Below are 19,134 nucleotides of genomic sequence, written 5' to 3'. Positions count from 1 at the left end.
ATCCCATCTGTTTTCTAATATTAAATAATGTTAAAAGGTGGTTTAACTCCCTCTTGTAGTTATTGTCCTGAAGCTCAGGGGGGAGAAAAATAAATAGACTGTGTACCATGGGTACAGTTTTGCAAAACTGCGCACAGTTTACCAATCTGTCCCCACGGATTGTAAAACCGTGCACACCGTTTATTTAATTTTCTCTCACCGGAACCTAGGGGGGTCCGTAGAAAAAGTCGCTTGTTTTTTGCTTGTTTTCACAGGCCTGGTTGCTTATTTGTCTCGCGAGATCTGGCAACGCTGCTCTATTGGAGTGTTGTCCCCCAGCCATTGTCCTTCCTCCGGAGCTACAGCGAGTAACTCCCTTTCTCTGCTTCCTCTCCTGGCTCCTTCAGGGCCTTCCGCCCCAGCATCCGACCTCCACAGGGTAAACCCTGACTTTCCAGCCAGCCTCTCAGCATTCTGCTTCCAGCTCGGAGTATTTCAGGTGCTTCGTTTCGTGGACTGCCCTCTTCCCAGGGGACGGTAAGCTCAATGAGGAGGACCCTCTTTTACCCTGCAGACCACATAACAATTTCTGTCCAGAGAGCAACAGTAACAAGCTAAGACACTGTTAATTATGAAGTAGCCTACTCATCTGACCGCATTGGGACTTTTTTTTATCATCTGACTGGGACTTAAATAACAGTTGACAATATTTAGTTATACTTATTAGGCATTGATGCCAAATAGCTAGGATAAATTAAAATGCATACCAAACAAAAGTTTGGGTCTCAGAAGGATACAGACAGAATTGTATAGAATTAATTGTGTTAAACAGCAAGTGTTACAGCTGCATCGAGACGCACAAGACTGTGTGCGCGCCCCGTTCACAGAGCTGTGGAACTACATCAGCAAGTGTGTGCGCTGTGGGGTGTGCGGCAAGTACCAGGTGGTGCACGGCACAAAGTGACTGCCAGTGTGAATGTAAACCGGGATACTACTACAAGAGGAAGTACGACACGCGCCTCCGGACAGGTGCTGCTGCTAAAGGTGCACCTGATGAGGACACGGTGTGCCACAGCTGTCCCAACAGGCACCATCTCAACACTCTGATCGGTGAGTGCATGTTTCCACTACAGTCAGCAGGGGGCACTGCACACACACATACGCTGTAACAGGTCCAGTGTGTGTTGGTATCTACAGCCTGATATATATCTTCTTCCTACATGTTTTCTTTTCCTTCTTATGTTCTTAGCATATTAGTTATCTTCTGTTGTTCTTAGTCCATTTTCTGTTCTTTTTAGTTATGTCATTTTACATGTTATTAATGTCTTTGAAGGATGTTACAGAGTAGCAACATGTTAATTAACAATACCTTGTTATAAATACACATCCAATGTTCTGCAATACGTTCTTATAAACACACATACACATCCAGTGCTCTGTAATACGTTGTCTTAATTGCACTTAATGTAATGTAATGTCAAGTCTGTTAATAAAGGATTTTTTTTTTAAATCTTCATCTTGTTATTTTGTTTGATTAAAAACTACAGTGAGCAGGTGTTTGTGAAAAATTACTGTTGAAACTTTATATTTGTGTCGTAAAGATTGACCTCTTTAGTAGGAGCTAAAAGGGTTGGATCTAAAAGTCACCAACAGGAAGTCAGAGAGTAGTTGGGGAAAAGTAGCAAGGAAGAGCAGTAAGGAAATTCAAGTGTGCAAGAGACACTTTGTGGGAAACCTTCTTGCTGCAACGCCTCATAAAGGTCCCACAGTTCTTCCACCACACCTGACATATACTGCTACTGGCTACACATACATGGTACTGGTGAAAGGCTCAACATATCTCTGAAAAATACAGACATATTGAAGGGTATGAGATTCTTCCTTGAAGTGAGTTTTACTATTTTAGATCCAATGACAGTCACTGAGGACCCACAGAGTGTGAGAAGAAGAGTCAGCCTTTGTAGTTGGTGAGTGAGGGTTGTACTGAAGTTATGAGAAGAGTCCTGTTAGGTGGTGATAGACACAGTGTGGCACTGTGGTTGACAAACAACACAGTGTTGTTGCTGTTTGATCTTGGTGTAACATCATACAGTGACATGTCGTTTACTGTGAACAGTGAAAGAAGTAGAAGATGAACTGATCTCCAAAAGAGATGAAGTTAAAGGTGGAGCCTATCCCAGCTGACACTGGGCGAAATGAGGGGCAGGGTTCACCCTGGACAGGTCACCAGACTATCACAGGGCTGACACATAGAGACAGACAAGCATTCACACTCACATTCACACCTACGGACAATTTAGAGTCACCAATTAACCTGCATGTCTTTGGACTGTGGGAGGAAGCTGGAGCACCCAGAGAACACCCACGCTGACACGGGGGGAACATGCAAACTCCACACAGAAAGGCCACCCTTTTGCTGTGAGGCAACAGTGCCAACCACTGCACCACCGTGCCGCCCCTCACCCATACTGCAGCTAACAAAACAAAACAAAAAGAAGATAAATAACATCAAGTACTAAAAATAACTGTACAAAAATGCAAACCATCACATCATCATAATCCAGTGTCTATTCTGGCTTTATCTGCCATTATTTAAAAACTTCATAGATATAAAGAAATTTTTAAATCTGTTCAATCTTCAGTGAGGTCCTCTAAATCTCCCACCGAATGCCAACAGACCTCTGCTATCTTTTGTACAACAATCATCAGTGTCATCATGACTTTTTACTTGTGAGAATGATGTAGATAAATGCATTTATAAAGTACAATAAGGTTGTTTCATTTTGACCTCTGTTTCACACTGCTGTCATTTGTGAAACTAGAATAATCGTTTTGTTTGAGATGTGGCAGGTTCCCAGGAAGAGATTGTGGGCAGGACTTTACCTGCTTGGTGTTACTGTTTATTTCTCTGTTTGCATTTCTAAGAAGAGTTAGAGCGTACAGACCAAACCTGAATTCTTAGAAAGACTTTGGTGGGTTGAATTAGCATGTGCTGTGAGATGTACAGCCAAATAGAAACCATGACTGAGTGCCTAAAGCTTTGGTGCTGTATTTATCCACACACACACTCCTACTGCGCCAGGTGTCAGTTAATCAGTTTGCTGATAATAAAAACATAAAAAAAACACAAAACTGTAAATATTGCTTTACTTGTAATAGAGTATTTTGTAGAGGCTGAGGCTCTGCATCGACATAGAGCCTACACCATAGCCTGAAGCTCCTCCCCAGAAATTTCTGTAAGCTGACACCATTTCCATCAGTAGAAACAAAGCTTTTATTTACTTTAATTTTACAGATTATAAACTATAAACTGTGAAGACAATAAAGCCTCCACAAAAATAGCATTTATGTCTTGTGTGATTTATCCTGGCTTCATATGAGCAGAGGAAATCCCCGCTCGTTGCTAGGCTAATTTATACAATGTAAAATGCCATAGGTCTGCCCTGCCCCGGCAGGAGGCCACAGGGCCTTCTGAAAGTACCCCGCCTGCAGTTTCCAGATGAGTAAATAAGAATGACTCTAAGATTAATTTTCACAGCTATTTCAGAACTACTCTTATTTATAATCTAAAATGTTTTTTGTCTGTATTGCAATAGTAATACTATTTGTGTTTTTTAAAGGCAGCAGGTATAGGTCATGCCATTGTTCTTTATCTTGATCAATTTTGCACATCTATGCTCTCATATTTGATGATGTGTGCATGCAAAAAAAATCAAAGCTACATTGCATCCCCCTTGTTAAAAATTAACAATTTGATCACTGCATATACTGCTACTGGCTACACATACACGGTACTGGTGAAAGGGTCAACATATCTCTGAAAAATACAGACAGATTGAAGGGTGTGAGATTCTTCCTTAAAGTGAGTTTTACTATTTTAGATCCAATGACAGTCACTGAGGACCCACAGAGTGTGAGAAGAAGAGTCAGCCTTTGTAGTTGGTGAGTGAGGGTTGTACTGAAGTTATGAGAAGAGTCCTGTTAGTTGGTGATAGACACAGTGTGGCACTGTGGTTGACAAACAACACAGTGTTGTTGCTGTTTGATTTTGGTGTAACATCATACAGTGACATGTCGTTTACTGTGAACAGTGAAAGAAGTAGAAGATAAACTGATCTCCAAAAGACATGAAGTTAAAGTCCTTAAAAACTCTCCAGCTAATTCAGAATGCAGCAGCACGTGTACTAACAGGAACTAATAAACGCGATCATATCTCTCCTGTTTTAGCTTCTCTGCACTGGCTCCCTGTAAAATCCAGAATTGAATTTAAAATCCTACTGTTAACTTATAAAGCTCTAAATGGTCAAGCTCCGTCATATCTTAGAGAGCTCATAGTGCCATATTATCCCACCAGAACACTGCGCTCTGAGAACGCAGGGTTACTCGTGGTCCCTAAAGTCTCCAAAAGTAGATCAGGAGCCAGAGCCTTCAGCTATCAGGCTCCTCTCCTGTGGAATCATCTTCCTGTTACGGTCTGGGAGGCAGACACCGTCTCCACATTTAAGACTAGACTTAAGACTTTCCTCTTTGATAAAGCTTATAGTTAGGGCTGGCTCAGGCTTGTCCTGTACCAGCCCTTAGTTAGGCTGACTTAGGCCTAGTCTGCCGGAGGACCCCTCTATAATACACCGGGCCCCTTCTCTCCTTCTCTCTCTCTCTCTCTCTCTCTCTCTCTCTCTCTCTCTCTCTCACGTACTCTATTACTGCATCTAGCTAACCCGGCCATTCTGGATGTCACTAACTCGGCTTCTTCTCCGGAGCCTTTGTGCTCCACTGTCTCTCAGATTAACTCATATCACAGCGGTGCCTGGACAGCGTGACATGTGTGGTTGTGCTGCTGCCGTGGTCCCGCCAGATGCCTCCTGCTGCTGCTGCCATCATTAGTCATTAGTCATACTTCTACTGTTATTATACACGACTATTGTCACACATGTATACTGCCAGGTATTAATACATACTTTCAACATATTGTACCACAGTAGCCAGAACTATAACTATAATATTATTACTTTCATTAATGTTGTTGTAAGCTACTGTCATTACCTGCATCTCTCTCTCTCTCTCTCTCTCTCTCTCTCTCTCTCTCTCTCTCTGTCATACGGATTACTGTTAATTTATTATGCTGATCTGTTCTGTACGACATCTATTGCACGTCTGTCCGTCCTGGAAGAGGGATCCCTCCTCAGTTGCTCTTCATGAGGTTTCTACCATTTTTTTTTTCCCCGTTAAAGGGTTTTTTTTGGGGAGTTTTTCCTTATCCGCTGTGAGGGTCATAAGGACAGAGGGATGTCGTACGCTGTAAAGCCCTGTGAGGCAAATTGTGATTTGTGATATTGGGCTTTATAAATAAAATTGATTGATTGATTGATTGAAAGATGGAGCCTATCTCAGCTGACACTGGATGACAGGAGAGGCAGGTGTACCCTGTGCCTATTCTGGCTTTATCTGCCATTATTTAAAAACTTATAGATATAGATACATTTTTAAATCTTCAATCTTCAGTGAGGTCCTCTAAATCTCCCACCGAATGCCAACAGACCTCTGCTATCTTTTGTACAACAATCATCAGTGTCATCATGACTTGATACTTGTGAGAATGATGTAGATAAATGCATTTATAAAGTAAAATAAGGTTGTTTCATTTTGTCCTCTGTTTCACACTGCTGTCATTTGTGAAACTAGAATAATTGTTTGGTTACACAACAGTTACAATATAGCCTATGTAACGCTCATATCACAGTCACATTTTCCACTTTCATTCAGTAATGAATAGAGAAACAAATTTACATTGCCTGCCTGGAGCAAAAACAGCAGTCTGGCAACAACGTTGATGGCAACCATGGCACCCAACCTTGGCATTCTGCTACGGCAACTCCACTTGGACAAACCACACGCAGAACTGCAATACTTGAACCTATAGTAATAATAGTTATAAATATGATGATTACATTATTTCGGATGGTGGTATGTGGTTGCCTATCGTAGAATAGCAATATAAAAATTTTTTTTTGTTGTTTTTCAGTTTCAGTTAAATATTTGGGGGGGGGGGGGGATTTTGGGTATAGCTGAACACTGGGGGCGACGTGTCCCCCTCAATGTATATGGTGACTACTGCCCTGATTTTAAGTCTTGTGTGTGATTTATCCTGGCTTCATATAAAATATATTCTACATAGACAAACAATATATTCTACAAAGACAAAAAAAATCACACAACACGTTTTACAAGTACAAAAAAATCTATTTTACAAGTACAAGTGTGACGTTTCACTGCGGAAATCATACAGGACACCCTTGTGGCTTTCAGGTGATGTAGGACAAATGGCAGCTGTCCCTCCGTTTTACAATAGTGAGCGCTCCTCTCATCTGACAGAACAGCTGTTTGAGGATAAAGTTGCTTATCAAATACTGTTCATGGTAATGTAGCACTACACCCACAAAAACAAATACGTTTAATGATCTTAAAACGACAGAACGACTTCCGGAACGAATCTACGCATGTTTTTTTGAACGTATCTTGAACGCAACACTGCAATTTCTTACACCCTCCCCGCACCACCGTGCACGAGACACACACAGTAAGTACGAGTTCAGTTTAATAATTTGATAGTCGCCTTTGCGCTGTTGATATTTGAGCAGTTCAGACCCTATTTTATTCTTGTCGGTGCCACTTTGTAACGGTTGTAGTTTATTTGCTGTTTGTAAAATAATAATAGGCTGGTGAAGGACTTTATTCTAAGAAGAAGACGCTTCTCTTTCTCGGTTCAGTTCGGGCTGTTGGTTTGATTCAATATTACCGGACATCTCAGTCTGCAGAGAAGCCTTCATTTAAGACAAATTAAAAACTTCAGGTGTTTCGTTCACGCTATTTCCTAAATTTGTGGCTCATATTAACCCCCAACACAGTACATTATGATTCAACTCGTTACTTTGTTTTCCAATAATGATAATGATGATAGTTCAGAGCGTGTGGAGGTCAAACAGAGAACATTTTTCCCATTTATTTTTGATTTAAATATTTTTAGATTACGAACCATTTGAGCGAATAAGTGTGGCGTACCAAAAACAAGGGGGTGGCCAGTCAGAAAACAAAAACTGATTGTAATGAAATCATTAATTTCTAGTTATCATATCATGTATAATAGACATTGTCATAAAGTGGAGATTTATAACATGTATGCCTGAGATTATTATACATGAAGAATGGAAAAATGGTCCGTGTGTGATTGACTTCCCCTTTCAGCGCGTTGTGTTGTCTGAAAGTTATATTCCACACCTTCCTTCCTGTCCGATGCATGTTCACTCATCACACGCATCATTTAAGAAAAGCACAACTGTTATTCCACATTGTGAGTAGCCACCAGTAGTTCTCAGTTGTGTGTGTTAATTAATTCTTCTTGTACAGAACGATTACTTTGACTGTGTTTTAAGTATCAGAGTAAAAGTGCTTATTATGCAGAATGGCTCCTTTTTAAAGTGATATCATTATAGAGCAGCGCTGGCCCGTGGCATATGCAGTAGCCTATAGGTCAACGACTTAAGTGTTTCAAGTTTATCTTAAACTCTGTAATACTAATACTGACTACACTTGCTTTGAAATATGGGGGCGTTCTGTCTGCATTGATTTACATTATGAAGCGTTCAAGTTCTATTCAGTAAAAATGAATATTGGGCGTGGGTAAATTAGAACGTTCTCATGATGTGTTCAATGTAATCTTGTAAAATGTTACTTTTCGTGAGAAACTTGAGTAAATCCAGCTGTTTGAAGGAGAAATTTGTTGTTTTCACAACACTATAACATGGATATTCAAGAGGAAATCATGAGGTGTTATTTAGTAAAAGGGCTTTTTGCTTTTTTTAAAAGATGTTTTTCGTGTGAAAGAAGGTTTTGTCAAAGGTTGTTTCAGAAATGTGTATTATTACTAGTGTTGAGGGTCGTTACTAAAAAAAAAGTAATGTATTACACATTACACATTATGTAGGAAAAAAGTAATCCCTTACTTTACTTGATTACTCCCTGGAGAAAGTAGTCAGTTACAATACTCGTTACATTACTAGTTACTCTGTAAAATTGCCTGAAATGCATTGTCACGTAATTTGCCAGTTTGCCAGAAATAGCATTAAACCTTATGTGTAACAATCCTAAGGTAGGTATAGGTATAGATGGATATAACCTGAGTGGGCACCAGGGAGCAGTTGCCCACTGCCCCACAGTCATTCCACCCCACAAGACTGTATGGCTGCACCCATCTCAGTCATTTAGTTCATTTTTGCTTATCAGCGCCATGTTCATCAAATTAAAAAAAAACTCGAATTTGTAAAATACTAAGCGTGTTATCAATAATTAGTAGGACAACGGATGTTACAATTATAAACTGAACGTAAACACATGAAGCTGCTCCCATGTCTCCCCGGGTCTCGGTGCTTGTTTGCGGCAGAAACTCTCCCATCCTCTGGCTCGTCTGTGTTCGCTGCTGACCGGATGGAGGAAACAGCCCATTGCTCCGACCATATTAAACTCATTGTTCTGAAGTCTGTTCCGAAATCATCATGGTGCCCTGTGGTTAAGGTCTGGTTAGGTTTAGGCACAAAAACCACTTGGTTAGGGTCAGGAAAAGATCATGGTGTGGGTTAAAATGAAAAAGAAAGTCACAAACACATAAGCCGTGAGCCTGCTCCGCCTCAAAAATAAAAATAACTTCTTTTTTTATTTAGTTTTCTCTAAAAGATAACTAAGAGGCGATGTTTGAAAAACATCACAAAAGGTCGAGTTTTTGCTAGTAAAATGCCTCGACATGAACAACTCCACGATGACTGCAAAGCTGTCAGGGGGTGTAGTGAAGAGGATGGTGAAAAAAACTTTGAAAATGATTTAAAATTCAGCCGTAAGTGCTACGACTTTAAAAATGCTCCCGTATTGTAGCTAAGGTTGAGAAGGACGTTTCCCTGTACATTTTTTAAATTTCTATGTTTTGATGAATTTTCGTGATTTTTTTTTTTTTGTCTTGTTTTTTGCACACCATCACACAAACTTGAAGGGAGACACCCAATCGCAGAAACAGTATGAGGAACAGATTGTAAGTGTGTTTTACTGAATATCCAACATGCAGCTGCTTGTTAAAGAGGTGAAATACTTGGTCTGTGTGTGGCAAGTTTTGTGAATGCTACGAAATACTGTTTATCAGTTACTATTACGTGCGCTTTTGAGAGCATAGGCCAGACAGCCTCCTTTCCCAGCTCAGCAACATAGAGTATTACAGATTTACTTTAATGTACGGGTATATATATATATATATATGTATGTATATATATATATATATATATATATATATATACATACATATATATATATACATATGTATATATATACAAACATACAGACATATGTATTTTTTTATATAATATGTATTTGCAGTTATTCTATTGAACGACCCCAAAGCATGAGCAAACGGGCTGTGTCACTTCGGATCAAAGAGATGCGCCCTGGCCTCTGGGCTGACAGGGCACCAGATGGATTGTAGGTCTGTTTGTAAACAGGGCTTCTATGACAGTCATGTATTTCCCCAAAAACATCTCTTAATGCACGATAGAGCGCCATTTTTTTTAAAAAAAATATTATTATTATTATTATTATTTTTCAAAATCGCCTTGATATCCAGCAAATCGCCTGGCAACCCTCTAATCGCCAATATACGATTTGATCGCTGATCGTCCCGGGCCTACTCTGGGCGGCTTCTTGAATAGGCCTTTGTTAGGTGATATGTCACCACAAAGCCACTGAGGTAAAGAACATGAATAGTAGCCATCAGTTTTAGAGACGTTGCTTCGAAAGCATAATTTTGCAGATCACCAATCCTTTATGCTGGAAAGCGAAACTACAGCAAAGCTGCCCAAGAGAGAAATCTAGTTTTGGTGAACTAAAGCTATTTAGTAGGTTGAAATACTTAATAAAAATGATCAAATTGACAGTGTACACATGATATGACATTGTAACAAAATTACGATACAAAAAGTCAGCTAAAAATGTAACTTAATTGAGTTTATTGCAAGAAATGCCCTCTTGTTCAAGGTCAGAAGTAAACCAAAAAAAAAATAAAATACCAAGGGAATATCAAGGAAAAGACACAAGAGCTTAAATTTAGCACAGATTTAGGACCGAGAGGGACTGGAACTGGCTGCACCATCAATCTTTAAAAATCACAGTGGAACATAAATGATATCCTGTTTTACAAATGTCATAAACCAGTAAAATGGTGGCAAACCACAAATAATTAACACATGCCTGCAGGAGAGTGACAAACCATCAAAACCCTATGATCACTGTGCTGTTTCATCTGTCAAATAGCTGAGTATGTGCACTGTGTAGATGACAATCATTTTTAAGATGCAGAGTGTGTGTGTGTGTGCACCATACTGTCAGCCTCTGATTCAGACAGATGTGAAGAAATAAATGGAAACTTCTGATGACTTATCTCTTGTCCCCTCTTTTGTTCCCTCCCTCCCTCTCTCAAGATGACCTGCTTCAGTTCATCTGATCCAGCTGCAGTGAACGCCACCTTGCTGTTTGACCTTGACAATGACGATGAAAATCTCTGGACTAGAAGCAGCCATGGGGGTCCACTCCCTCTCTGTTCTTCCCCCTCCAGCCCTCCTGACTTCCCCTGTTGGGTCTGTCTTGAGCAGAAGGTCTACGCTGTGTGCCGTAACCTGACAGACGGTGTGAAAATGATGATGGAGGCAGGAGGAGTCTCGGTGGACCTCTTGAAGAGCGGTAAGAAACTCCAGATTTGTTTTGATCCTACTGAGAAAAGCTTTACGGAGTCTTCAACGTTGACATGACAAGAATAGTAGCAGTAGCAATAGTATTTGTTGCAGTACTAATAATACAAATGATGATTTTTACTATTACAAGCAGAAATGGTAATGGTAGCCTCACTCCCTGCCACTAGGAGACTATTTGCCAGCAGGACAGGGGGCGGAAGCTCCAGAGACAGATTCAGCAGCGGCTGTAGCAACTTGAATTCAGCTGGTACAAACCCCCTGCACAGAGGTCACAGCGTGCTGAGTCTAATCTGTGTAATGGCAGTAACAGAAAGTTTGCTGTTAGTGTGGTGAGTTAACGCTGGCCAGGCTGAATTTGAGCTGCTACAGACTGACTTCGCCAGCAAAACCAGAAATCGACCCAGCTAGACTACTCACCCATCTTTTAAATGGTTATGTCTCCAGTCTGATCTTGAGTGCACATCTGACAGCTATGTGGTTTGTTTACATGATGGAACAAAAGTGCATATTTTATAGGGATGCACGATATTGGATTTTCTTTGCCGATATCCGATTCAACAGAGACAGAGGAGTGTTAAAAGGCATGAACATGGAGGCTGCTCTGTTTTTGCTAGAAAGGTGGTAACCATACTTTTGCTGTTTCACAGAACTAATACCTGCAGGTCAGCTCTTAGTATCACTGTCTGGAGCTGGTAAGCTGGCTCTGGGAAACCACCTCGTCCTCTTCGCATATTAGCTTTGCAGCAGCAACTGAAGTGACACATGCCACAGCTAGGGTTGGGACTCGTTAGGATTTTAACGATTCCGATTCCGATTCCTTACTGATTCCTACATTATATTCATTATACTTGCTATCCTTAAACAAGTATATAATAAACACAAATGCAATCATACAAATACAAAAACTTTATTCTAACTGTTGCACAGTACAATTAGATGAAAATACACATTTGTGTGCGGTGTGTATTTCAGATTTAGAGCTTGTATCATCTCCCTGAGAATATATAACAACAAAAATTGATTCTCTGATTTCTACAGTAACACTATTACTGGTTATTACTGGTGCTGGTGTATGCTTTTGCTGAATTAGAGTCACTACAGCAGCTAAGTGAAAGTCCGTGTCCCCCCCTGTGGATTACACCATTCTCGGTCAGCTGGCTCACCAGTTGTGACTGTTGTTGCCTTGGCAATGCGCGTCCAAGAGTTTGGGAGGACAGGCTTAAGAAGGAGCATGTGTGTTTGTTTGGGTTTTGAGTTTGATTATCAACAGTCTTTCTCCAGAATCACAGACTCCACCCTTGATGGAAGCATTGTGGACAAATGTCTCATTCGCTGTTAGGACACCATGTCATTATGTTCCACTCTGGAGCGGCTCCTGAGTCAAGTGGTACACCTGGTAAAAGATAATAGCTGGTAATTGATGTAATAGTTAAATAGCAGTAGCAACAGTTGTAGAAACTCTGATTGCAGTAGTAGTAGTTATCGTAGCACTGTTGGAAGTAATGGTATTAAATTAGCAGTAGAAACAGTGAAACTTTTATCACTTTTCTTGGTCAAAACAGTTGAACACTGACAACTAACCATGAGCACTGTGTTTTTTACAGACTGCCCCAAACCTTCCTCTGATGGTGATGGTGGTAAGTGTCACATACTTTCATTATTTACACACTTTTCCTGTCAGATAGTCTGAACCTCACGTGTGTTAGACCCCTCCCCCTCTGACAGGTTAAGAAAAGTGTCACAGACAATGGTGGAAGATGTTATCTTTTACTTAAATACAAGTAGAAATGCATCAATGTGGAAACACTCTTCGCCCTTTGTTTAAAATAAGTGCCATCTGAATAGTCAGTAGGGTTTAAATAAGCTGTATTTAGCACCATCTGGTGGTCAACTGTAAGCTACACTGTAACCAAACTGTCCACGATTTATATTATAAAGGAATAATATCACAAGTTAAAACAAGAAACCTGAAATTGGACAAACTGCTTTTTTTTATCTGCATCAAATAAAACTATCAGTTCAGTCCATGTTTCATGTACAAGTTTGTTGTTTATTGATTATTAAAAGACAGAGTCCAAACTGAGCCATTCCCATCTTAAATACCTCACACCTTCAGCATTCGATCCATGCTCCCAAACTCATCATTAGAGTTTAAGCTCTGACTTCATGTCTCAATGCTGTTGTGTGTGTTGCTCCCTCTGTGTTCAATAGGTGCTTCAGAGTCACAGCTTCTTGCCATCATCATCCCCATCCTCCTCCTCCTCCTCATCATCTTTATCGGGGTGCTTCTCTACATATTTCGGAAAAAAAGCTGCTGGAATCCTTCAGAGCCAAACAGGGTAGTTGTAGTCGGAGGTAAGTAAAAACCATTGACTCCACGCATGTAATGTGAGTCATCAGTGTTATGACCAGACTGAGGCTGAACGTGCTCTCCTCTGAGTCATCAGGTCAGATTTGGAGGGAAATTTGCAGAGCGTGATATTTGATGGTGCTGGAAGTTAATTAGGCTTTTCAACCATAATACGTTCAGCAGAAAGAAAAGACCAGGGGTTAAAAATAAAACAAAACACCAGGTAAAAAGTTGCAGCACCACATTTTATAGCACAGCATTTTATATCCAGGACAACCCCAAGTACAAAAAAGAAATTGTTTTGCTGCGTAAAACTTGAATAAAAACAGAATGCGATAATTTGTAAATCCTTCTCAACTTATACTCAACTGAAAATAGTCCAGAGACAAGACCTTTAATGTTCAAACTGATCAATGTTGTTGGTAAATATACTTATTCTCAGTTTGATGTCTGCAACATGTTATGATAAAGTTGTGACAGGAGTATGTTTACCACTGTGTGACATCACCTTTTCTTTTAACAGCACTCAGTAAGTGTTTGAGAACTGTATTTTGTGCTTCATAATGTTCCACACATGTTCAGGGGGAGACAGGTGTGGACTGCAGGCAGGTCAGTCTGGCACCTACACTCTGTCACTACAAAGCCAGGCTGTGGGAACAAGAGCACATTGGCTACGGTTACACGATGGCTTCTCACTCAGAATGAAATAAATCTGAATGAAATCATTCAGAATTAAAGTTTTTCCAGGTAGTTTACACGGGAAATATTCATTCCCAATGAGGGTTTACACGGGAGATCAGTTCAATCGCCTTTATTCAAGGCTGCACAAGGTTTGGGGCAGGGAAGGTTTCTGATTGGATAGGGGGCGGGGCGGATGTTACGTGTTTACGTTTACTGGAAGAAAACACTGTAGTCCTTGCTCCGGATAACAAGATGCTTAACGACGCCCTTCTTAGTGCCTTTTTCGGGCTTGTTTTGCTTTTATTCTTGAAGCAGCAGTACGACAACAACCTTGTTCTGCTAATGCTTCATCTGTTGAGGAGGAGAAGGGAGGTAGAAGACTGTGCTGTGGCGAATGGAAACCGGCGAGTCCGACTGCTCTATCTCAGCCTGTTGCTATGCAGCCCATTGCTATGCGCGCTATATATGTCATCGCACCAGAAGGGCAAGGAAACGAGCATGCGCAGAAAGACCGGAATGAACTTAAAGAGGAATGAGTGTATTCATGCACACAAAATTCTTTCATTTGGAATGACAAACGGAATAAACCACCCCCTTTAATCGAATTTAATTTTCAATCGGAACGACCGTTTACATGACCACTTTTCAATCTGAATGGCCTTTCATTCAGATTAAAAGTGGACTTAAACTGTCCGTGTAAACGTACTGAATGCATCTCATTGTCTCGCTGGAATAAGCAGGGACGTCCCTGAAAAAGACTTCGTCTGGATGGCAGCACATGTTGCTCCAGAACCTGTCTGTACCTTTCAACATTCATGGAGCCTTCACAGATGTGAAGTTACCCATGATGCCATGGGCACTAACACACCTCCATACCGTCACAGATGCTGGCTTTGAGCTTTGAGCTGGTAACAATCTGGATGGTCCCAGAGGACAGGACGTCCATGATGGACTGGTCAGACCACTTTGTGTCAGTCTGTCTCAGATGAGCTCAGAGAAGTGGGCGGAGCCATTTCTGGATGTTGTTAACTGAAATTCCTCAAATAAATTATTATCATGGAGAAAATCACACAGCTGGTCTGCGACTACTTTCTCAAGGATCTTTGACATAAAGGGAAGATTAGATATTGGTCTATAGTTGGCTAACACCTCTGGATCCAGGGTGGGCTTTTTTAGTAGAGGTTTAATTACAGCTACCTTAAAAGACTGTGGTACATAGCCTGTTAATAAGGATATATTGATCATGTCTAATATATGAGTGTTAACTAAAGGAAAGACCTCCTTAAGTAGCCTAGTTGGGATGGGGTCTAAGAGACACATTGATGATTTAGATGAAGAAATCACTGCGGTCATTCAGTGGTTTTCAGCCCTGTCCCTTACATGCAGAGATTTCTCCAGACTCTCTGAATCTTTTGATGATATTATAGATTGTAGATGTGAAATCCTAAAATCTGAGAATCTTGCTTGTGAACAGCTGAGCTTTTTGAGGATGCCCCTGTACATCAGTGGTGGTTGTAGGTCTTTCAAACAGGGGAAGCTCACTTAAAATTTACATCATAAACTTTGTCATATTGTAGCGAGGCAGTAACTCATAAAAGGGACATTTAAATGAAGCTGTTTTTCAACCACACTCATGCCATAGAACCACAGCAAAACACACCTCAAAGATTTTAGGTGGGTTTACAAATGGTGAAAATTAGCTATATGGCTTATGGAAATAAGGAGCTCCGGATGGCACTTTGTCAGAAGACTCCACTCGCCGATGCCGTGTGTATTTCCAAAGCGCTGTCAGTCACAAAGGGGTTCAGCCTTTTAGACAATTCCTCCAATCATCATGCATACACCAAGCGTCCTCTCCCGCCTACTGCTCCATTAGGTCCCAGGGAAGCTAAGCCTCCCTGAAAGTGAGGATTTTGTCACATTTATCCAATGACCATCTCACTTTGCTGCATGAAAAAAACCTGCTCAGTGCTGTCTCATAGGAATGCTTGGAGGCTCCGCGCCCACCGTGCTGACATGAGAATGTATGACGGAGGTCGTGTCATGAAAACTGGTGATAAACAGCTGACGTTTGACCGTCATAGTCATGATGTTAAACGCATCCTAGCGCACGTTTAATGCAATGTAAATTCTTATTTTAATGTAAATTCAATAGTGCATATTTGACCATTTCTTCTATGAAATTTTAGGGGAAGTTCAGCCTCCCTTGTTGTCTCAGAGCAATCGCCCCTGCTGTATACCCAGTCTTGATGCTGTCACCAGTTTACCTGCGGAACATTCCTAACTGGTGTTTTGTAGCATTCAGCCACCTTCCCAGTCTTTTATTGCTCCTGTGCCAACTTTATTATAACATGTTGCAGACATCAAATTCAGACTGAGTGCATATTTTACAAAAAGCAAACTATCAGTTTGAACATCGAACACGTCTTTGTACTGTGTTCAGTTGAATAAAGGTAGAAAATCGTCTTTCCATTATCTTTTCATGCAGTCACACTGCTTCTAAAAAGCTTTGTGTTCTGTTACATGGGTAAAAGAATGTGTCTTTATGTCTGTAAAAACCTGAAGTGGTTTCTTGTGTTTAGTTTTGAACAGAATGAGACAAAGTGCGAACAAAAGAGCAAACAAAGAAAATGACTAAAGTAATGACTGAACCTGCATCAGTGTGAACATGGACTGAAATATTTGTTTGAATCATCATAAGAAAACATTTAGCTTTCTGATAATCAGTTCAAGGAAATATAGAAGTTTGTACTTAGTAAATGGTTTTTAAAGTGTTTTCCATTTAACTCAGTGAAACAGAAAGTTAAGCTTAACATGCACGTCTCAACTCAATCTCAGCATTACTGTTATGTGTTTGTGAAGCACAAATTAACTCACCAGTGAAACTCTTGTGTTCACAGACCGGAAACTGAGAAGAGCGAACAATCAGTCGCCCTCACCAACGGGACACCCTGAAGGGGTTCTGCTGACATCATGTTTTCGACTTGAAACATGAATTTTTTCATTTTTTTTTTTATAAACTTTTATTCAGTTTTCCAGAAGCATTCAAAAAATCAAATTACAAAATTAAAATTTTCACAGGTTTACAAGACTGGTCAAAAAGTGAAAAGAGAGAAGCACAGCACTTAAACAAAATGAAAGTCAAACTAGTGAAATACATACATGGGGCAGATTCCTGTAATGTTCCATTTCAAGCATATGTCCAGTTAGTTCAGTTCCAAATTGTATTTCACTCCAAGATGTTCCAATGGTCTCTTCCATTTCTGCTGAAAAGTATGAATCCTCCCATTGATGTAATGTCCCAATTTTTCAAGAGTCATGACCTCGGATATCAGAGATTTCCACATAAGAATAGAGGGAGGGTCATCTCCTACCCACTTCACCAAGATTGCTTTCCTTACCAGCATTAAGAGTGATTGAATCACTTCCTCATGTTGTTTAAGAAAATTGGGGACATTTCCAAGCAAACATAAAAGTGGATTTGGTGATACCTGTTGTCCTATTGCAATACTAATGTTTGCACATATTGCCCTCCAGAATACCTGAATTGTATTGTATTCCCACAGGCAATGCAACCTAGTGCCTGCATGACTTTTACATTTGGGACAATTTGGTGAAACTCCTGCTGTATATTTACTATAAATATATGGCGATATATAAATATTATGTAGGACATTATATTGTAATTCTTTATATCTGTTGCAAATTGAAATTCTGGAGGGTAATCGCAAGATGTCATTCCACATATTGTCACTTATCACACATTTCAGTAAAGTACACCATGATGTTTTAAGCCATGCCAGTTTATCCGCATTCAAATTCAACATTTCTGAATAAAATTTCGACACAAAATGTTTTTGCTCTTTGTGGTTCAGAAAAAACATCTCTAATGGACAAGAATCGTTAGAGTATTCCAGTGAGTTGGTTTTCTCATACACATAATGTCTGACCTGTAAATATTTATAATGATCATTCTTGTATATGTGGTACTGAGTTTTCAGTGATTCAAACGTTCTAAATCTCCCTTTCTCAAAGAGATCATGAATTCTAGTAATGCCTACTCTTTGCCAAGATGTAAGATTTGGACCTAGCCCCTGTGATGATAGCTCTGGGTAAAATATTAAAATAAAATATTGAAAATATATTAAAATATTGAGTGGATGAGTCTCTTTTCCTCAATTTCCTCCATGTCCACAGTACGTTGGTTGAAACATGAATTTTTAAATTGAAGAAACTGATTCATGACTGGATTAACACTAGCACCCACTCCATCCACGGTTAATAAAACTAATAAAAACAGCAGTGAAGTGTAAGGCCCAATTCCAATCCGATCCCTTACAGACTCACTGACTTAGAGGCGCGTGAAGTGCGTGAGTGTGTGAGGACTGTCCCATTGTCAAATTGTCAAGTCAGTGAGTCAGTGAGTGAGCCCTTTATGCCCCCTTACCGTAGGTCAGCATCGATGCGGACTTATGGTAAGGAAATTACCCACAGTTCATAGCGTTGTGATGTCAAATACAGGGGTTGCCCTCGGAACACCAGAAGTAACACGGTCGGCAGATATGCAAACATTAACGTTATGGAAGGAGAGCGAAAAAACAGATAAACAATGAAACATTACATTAACAAGGATTTAAGATGGTACATAAACACACATGAAGTCAGAGGAATACCAGTGGTTATATTCCACACACAAAGAATATATATATCTATATCTATATCTATCTATCTATCTATATATATATATATAGATAGATAGATAGATAGATATAGATATATATAGATATATACACAAAAGTGTCATGGAAACACTTCTAGTGCATTAACACGTCAAGTGACCCCACTATGTCACCGGACGGGTTCTTTTCCATCCGGATTTACGGGGGCTGCCCTATAATTAAAACAAAATGACACGGTATGTGTGGACAGAGGAAACCGCTATCATCCGCTGCCTTCGTGTTTTGTTAAAAATGGGCACAGCAACAGCAGTAGATGCAACCAAAACCACATTGCCAGCATCAGTAAGTTTATGGAGTAGACTCTGGACATCCATTTTTTACGAGAATTACGCAATCCCGCGAGACGGAGCTTTACAAGAATTAGATGTCAAACACCATTCAATGGAAACACCTGCAAGCCGCAATTGTTCTTTATCGAAATTGTCAAAATATTGCTTTAATTTTGTGCAAAACTGTAATGGAAACCAAGTGTCACTCTGCAGTTACAACTCTAAAACACTAGTCGGCTGTGGGGTTTCTGTGAACTGCAGAAGGTTTAGTTGATTCAAACACACATTAAACACACATTAAACATGGCTTAATAGAGACAATTTCAAACACAAGT

This window comes from Epinephelus fuscoguttatus, linkage group LG10 (genome assembly GCF_011397635.1).
Source record: "Epinephelus fuscoguttatus linkage group LG10, E.fuscoguttatus.final_Chr_v1".
NCBI classification, from domain to species: Eukaryota; Metazoa; Chordata; class Actinopteri; order Perciformes; family Serranidae; genus Epinephelus; species Epinephelus fuscoguttatus.
The sequence above is the reverse complement of the archived record's forward strand: the minus strand, read 5'-3'. Positions refer to the sequence as shown.